The 6570-nt window shown below is 41.0% G+C and overlaps 1 pseudogene; it reads left to right on the top strand.

Moving 5' to 3' along the window:
• Positions 1–734: 734 nt before the first annotated feature.
• LOC120860811 lies at positions 735–1637 on the top strand (annotated as a pseudogene).
• Positions 1638–6570: the final 4933 nt, after the last annotated feature.

The following is a 6570-nucleotide window of genomic DNA, read 5'->3' as shown; positions in this document are numbered from 1 at the left end:
GTCTATTTTGCTTTGCATTCTTTCAGTTTTGAAATTTTGAGATTTCTTTTTAGTTGCTTTCACTTTTAACGTTGTTATATATTCATTGGAAATTTATTTCTTTATCCTTGAATAACGATCTTCTGGACCTAGTGTTTTTGTATTAAAATCTGTTTCTTCCCATATTAATATAAATATTCCAGCTTTTTAAAAAAGTAGATTGGCTTTTTCCATCATTTCAGTTTAACTCATGTATATCTTTATAATTAAAGTGGATTTCTTATAAATAGCATATAGGTGGATTTTTTTCCACTTTGAAAATCTTTACCTTTTGTTGGAGTGTTTAGACAGATAACTTTAATGGAGTCATTGAGGCTCTTGATTAAAATTTATCTAACTGCTAGTTGTTTTTTTGTTAGTCACATCAGATTTTGTCTTCTGTGTTCTTTTGGATTGATTATTTTTAATTTCTTTTTTCTCCACAATTGTCTTAATTTTTTTCTCTTTTAAAAATTGTAGGGGCCCCATGTGGTCCGGGCATGCCGAGTGGAGATGACAGCGGCCTGAGCGGGAACCAGAGTACCAGTACAGAATGGTGCTGAGTAGCCTAGTGGACCTTTGGTGGCCAAGGGCAGGGCTGGAAAAGGGTCTGGCCCAGTGGAACCATGGCAGCAAAGCTGCCAGGTCCTTCATGATGAAAGATTTGGAGACACTTCTATCTCCTTTGTATAGTTGATCATTTGGGTGGTGAAGAGATGGCTGACAGTATCAAAACCTTTCTTCAGGGCCTTCCCAGGGGAATCAAAGACTCCATCTGGGGAATTTCTATTAATGCCATCTCAAAGCTAGATGCTTGAATTCAGCAAGAGAGAGAGGAACAGTGGAAAAAGAACAAGCAGGATCCTGGTTCAGAGGACAGTCCAGAGTATAGTAAGGAAGCAGGAGTGTGAACCATGTATTGCCAGTAGAATTTTTCAGTGCTGTACTTGGAATAGTGGAGTTGTTTTGGTTCAGTCTCCTCTTGTTTTATCGAGTGTTTGTTCCTGTGCTTCAGTCAGTAATGGCCCAAATTACTGGTGACCCATCATGACATGGGAACGTTTGTTTGCAGTTGGAATGCTTCCTCACATAAATTTCAGTGTTCTTTGGATGCTTCTTCTGTTTGTGTTTAGCAAAGCTGCAAACGCTATTTTGTTTCAGAATGTAGCTGAGCTGGCATTTGAGGTATCAGAGAGGAAGCCTCACTCATTCCCTAGCATCAGCTGAATAATAGCTGATATGCTCTTCAACCTTGTGCTGCGGGCTCTCTTCCTCCTCCAGAGGATGTTTGTGAGTCTCTTTCCCATCTATCTTGCTGGTCAGTTGGTTGGCCTCCTGTATATATCTCTTCTCTACTCAATACACTGCTTCAAATATCATTGGTTCAATAAAGGAACTGAAATACATCAGAGGTTGTCAAACATAAAAGAAATTGGCTTTACTACTTTGGATTCAGTTTGCTCTTGGTTTTCTCACAGCGATGAAGTCCTCCTACACAGTCAATGGATGTCTCTTGTCTGTCCTCTTTCTTTTATTCATTTTCAGCACCAATGAAGCAAAGATCTCTGCAAAAGCATATCTTTTCCAATTGCACCTCTTCTCCTTCGTGGTTGTCTTAAGCAACAGAGTCCTCCATAAGATGGTCTACCTGCAGTCTGCCCTCAGTAGCTCCACTTCTGCAGAGAAGTTCCCCTCACCTCACCCATCTCCTGCAAACTGAAGCTGCTGCTGGTCCCTGGAGTCATCTGCCATCCAGTGGAGATGGGTGGGACAGGAAGGACTCCCTGGCAGTTCTTTACCTTGTTCACCTCCCCAACTAGGGAAGGCAGGACCCACTGTGCCAAGGGCCCTGTGCATGATCCTGTCCCTCTGAGGAATGGGGATTTTTGTCTCTGGTGCAGGTAAGGCAGAATCTCCCTGCATGGATTTTAAACACCAGTGAAAAGTGAAAGGACCACAAGTTTTTCTGCAGCTCTTTTCTAGCATTGGCCAGCCCCACATCTGGACTAAATTTAGGACTTTTCCTCCCTGTGCCATTTAACCTCTCACTTGTCTTTCCTGTCTTCAACCACACTTGGACGAATGGACTTTTGTAATTCTAGCCATTGTATTCTGTGGACCTGTTATTTTTGTCTTCTGTGAAGCACATATATTGGATGTGGGAGGCAAAAGAAACTCTGCTGCTTCATATCACTCCCTTTATAGCCATCACTGTCTTGTTTTCCAAACTTGGGTTAGATTTTGATTTCTTGCTCCACTGCAAAAGAAGAAAAAAAAAATGAGACTGAGGAGATTGCACAGAATTAAAGATCTCACAGTCAGATTTGCTGGGTTTTGAGGAATGATTTTCCTTCTTTGCCTTGAAAGAGAAAAAACTTCCCCCCCACCCCTAGTTGTACATTTAAAAGATCTTCCAACTGTAAATGTGAAGAGTGAAACTGTTAGTCTCTCAGTTGTGTCTGACTGTTTGCAACCCCATGGACTGTGGCCCACCAGGATCCTCTGTCCATGGAATTTTCCAGCCTAGAATACTGGAGTGAGTAGCCATTCCTTTCTTCAGAGGATCTTCCTGACCCAGGGATTGAACCTAGGTCTCCTGCATTGCAAGTGGATTCTTCGCTGCAAATAGAAGCAAATGTAATTTTAATTACATTTTGGAATGTACATTTTTTTGCCTTATATTGTTGTTCAGTCACTAAATTGTATCTAACTTTTTGCAACCCCATGGACTGCAGCACATCAGGCTTTCCTGTCCTTTACTATCTCCCTGAGTTTGCTCAGACTCATGTTCATAGTGATGCTTTCTAAGGCCCACTTGACTTCACATTCCTGGATGTCTGGCTCTACATGAGTGATCACACCATCGTGATTATCCAGGTCATGAAGATCTTTTTTGTACAGTTCTTCTGTGTATTCTTTCCACCTCTTCTTAATATCTTCTGCTTCTGTTAGGTCCATACCATTTCTGTCCTTTATTGAGCCCATCTTTGCATGAAATGTTCCCTTGGTATATCTAATTTTCTTGAAGAGATCTCTAGTCTTTCCCATTCTGTTGTTTTCCTCTATTTCTTTTCATTGATTGCTGAAGAAGGCTTTCTTATCTCTTCTTGCTATTCTTTGGAACTCTGCATTCAGATGCTTATATCTTTCCTTTTCTGCTTTGCTTTTTGCTTCTCTTCTTTTCACAGCTATTTGTAAGGCTTCCCCAGACATCCATTCTGCTTTTTTGCATTTCTTTTCCATGGGGATGGTCTTGATCCCTGTCTCCTGTACAGTGTCACAAACCTCATTCCATAGTTCATCAGGTACTCTGTCTATCAGATTTAGGCCCTTAAATCTATTTCTCACTTCCACTGTATAATAATAAGGGATTTTCTTTTGTTCATATCTGAATGGTCTAGTGGTTTTCCCTGCTTTCTTCAATTTCAGTCTGAATTTTGTAATAAGGAGTTCATGATCTGAGCCACAGTCAGCTCCTGGTCTTGTTTTTGTTGACTGTACAGAGCTTCTCCATCTTTGGCTGCAGAGAATATAATCAATCTGATTTCGGTGTTGACCATCTGGTGATGTCCATGTGTAGAGTCTTCTCTTGTGTTCTTGGAAGAGGGTGTTTGCTATGACCAGTGCATTTTCTTGGCAAAACTCTATTAGTCTTTGCCCTACTTCATTCCGCATTCCAAGGCCAAGTTTGCCTGTTATTCCAGGTGTTTCTTGACTTCCTACTTTTGCATTCCAGTCCCCTATAAAGAAAAGGACAACTTTTTTGGGGTGTTAGATCTAAAAGGTCTTATAGGTCTTCATAGAACCATTCAACCTTAGCTTCTTCAGCATTACTGGTTGGGGCATAGATTTGGATAACTGTGATATTGAATTGTTTGCCTTGGAGACGAACAGAGATCATTCTGTCGTTTTTGAGATTGCATCCAAGAACTGCATTTCGGACTCTTTTGTTGACCATGATGGCTACTCCATTTCTTCTGAGGGATTCCTGCCTGCAGTAGTAGATATAATGGTCATCTGAGTTAAATTCACCCATTCCAGTCTGTTTTATTTCACTGATTCCTAGAATGTCAATGTTCACTCTTGCCATCTCTGTTTGACCACTTCTAATTTGCCTTGATTCATGGACCTGACATTCCAGGTTCCCATGCAACATTACTCTTTACAGCATTGGACTTTGCTTCTATCACCAGTCACATCCACAGCTGGGTTTTGTTTTTGCTTTGGCTCCATCCCTTCATTCTTTTTGGAGTTATTTCTCCACTGATCTCCAGTACAATATTGGGCACCTACTGACCTGGGGAGTACCTCTTTCAGTATCCTATCATTTTGCCTTTTCATACTGTTCATGGGGTTCTCAAGGCAAGAATACTGAACTGGTTTGCCTTTCCCTTCTCCAGTGGACCACATTCTGTCAGACCTCTCCACCATGACCTGCCCATCTTGGGTTGCCCCATGGGCATGGCTTAGTTTCATTGAGTTAGACAAGGCTGTGGTCCTAGTGTGATTAGAATGACTAGTTTTCTGTGAGTATGGTTTCAGTGTGTCTGCCCTCTGATGCCCTCTTGCCACACCTACCATCTTACTTGGGTTTTTCTTACCTTGGGCATAGGGTATCTCTTCATGGCTGCTCCAGCAGAGCACAGCCGCTGCTCCTTACCTTGGATGAGGGGTCTCTCCTCCCGCTGCCCTTCCTGACTTTCACCGTGGGATGGCTCCTCTAGACCCTCCTGTGCCCGCACAGCCACCACTCCTTGGGCATGGGGTTGCTCCTCCAGGCTGCTGACCCTGGCCTCGGGCTCTGCCCCTGGCCTCAGACGTGGGGTAGCTCCTCTCAGCCGTCGCCCCTGGCCTCTGACGCAGGGTAGCTCTCGGCCATGCTTAGTGTGCCGGCCACCTGCTATAAAGACCCTATCTCTAGATAAGATGACATTCTGAGATACCTGGGATTAAGATCACAACTTTGATTCAACCCATAAATATATCTCTTCATGGTATTTTGGGAGAATTTTCTACTTATTTTAAAATAAATAAAATGAGGAATGCCTAATCTTAAAATGCAAAACTGGTACCATAACATAAAATTCAATTTATAAAACATGCATTAATATTAATGTTCACAGTTTGTTCTCTCTCTCTCTTTTTTTTTTTTTCTTTTGGTTTCATAGTGCAAAGAATCATCAGCTGGGATTGGTGAAACAGAAAAATAAAACAAAACCAAGACATAAAAAATTTCGAGTTGTTTAGCAACATCAAGTTGATTTTAAATAATTGTAGCATACAAAGGAAAACAAAATTTTCACTGTCATGTTAAATATTTACATTACAACATCTATGATAAAACCAGTTTTAATACATACATACAAGCATTCAAATATATTTGACTCTCAAGTGTTAAAATTTGAAGAAAATGTCAGGCTTTTTATTGTTCTGAATAGACAGTTTCTTTATATAACAAACACTCTAGTTTTTTAAATAGACTGTGTAAGTACTGATAGACCAAACTTTAGTAGATTCACAACAATATTCTTGCTTCTCAGGAAATAATATTCTTTACCTGATAAGATTTGACCCTTTCTCAGATAAGGAAAACTTTCCATTCATATGGTTTCAGTTGAAAACTTCTGAAGACTTTAGTCTAATGTATTTCTAGTCTGAGTCCTATACCTGGAGTGTTTTTCAGCTCCCAGGCTCATATTGCTACAAATGTCCTGTTGTTACTTTACCCTGTGGGAAGATGTTCCTCTCAAAGCATTAAAAACTAAACTTCTTATCTAACACAGTAAAAGGAAAATCACAAAAAGAAACATGTAGAATTTATTTCTCATCATTTTACCCCAGAAATATATATATAATATTTTTGTTCCATTCTGACTATGTGGTGTCACTCAGAGACAACTTTGAGTTGAAGTTGAGTTTACCAGCTTAATTGATTTCTTTAGCTTATTATCCCTGAATGTAGATTTTTCTACATTCAAGGAGTATGAAAAAATGGTTGAAAAAGAGAAAGAAAGCAGGAAGAAAGGAAGAGGGAAGGAGGAAAAGTATGAATCCCAACCTTCTTAGCAAAAATAATCAGGGCATGGAACCGGCTTATCTGCCTGTTCTTCTCTGAGATTGCCATTTCAGCCTCCCCTTTCTTTTTTTTCAGTAGAATTTATATTATCAAATAAAATTGATTGAAATAAAAATCTATTTTCTCATTACCCAAAAAGTTGCAGAAATGTGCGTTTTTGTCATTGTGCATTTTTAGCAAGTGAGTCATTTATGCAATTGCTTAACTTTACTTGAGTTCCTAACCCAAATGAAGCACGCCAGCTGCGACGGACCTCGCAGAAGCATGGCCGAGAGGAGCTACCCCCGCCCAGGTCAGGGGTGGCAGCTGGGAGGAGCTAACCCAAGCCCGAGGTCAGGGGCTGCAGCTGAGAGGAGCAACCCTACCTCCAATGATCGGTGGCTGCCCGGGAGCAGGAGGGCCGAGAGGAGCTACTCCACCTTCACAGTCAGGAGGGGAGGCAGTGAGGAGATACCCCTCCTCCAAGGTAAGGAGCA

Source organism: Oryx dammah, unplaced genomic scaffold (assembly GCF_014754425.2).
Source record: "Oryx dammah isolate SB20612 unplaced genomic scaffold, SCBI_Odam_1.1 HiC_scaffold_11203, whole genome shotgun sequence".
Taxonomy (NCBI): Eukaryota; Metazoa; Chordata; class Mammalia; order Artiodactyla; family Bovidae; genus Oryx; species Oryx dammah.
Note: the sequence above shows the minus strand (reverse complement) of the source record. Positions and strands in the feature narration are given on the sequence as shown.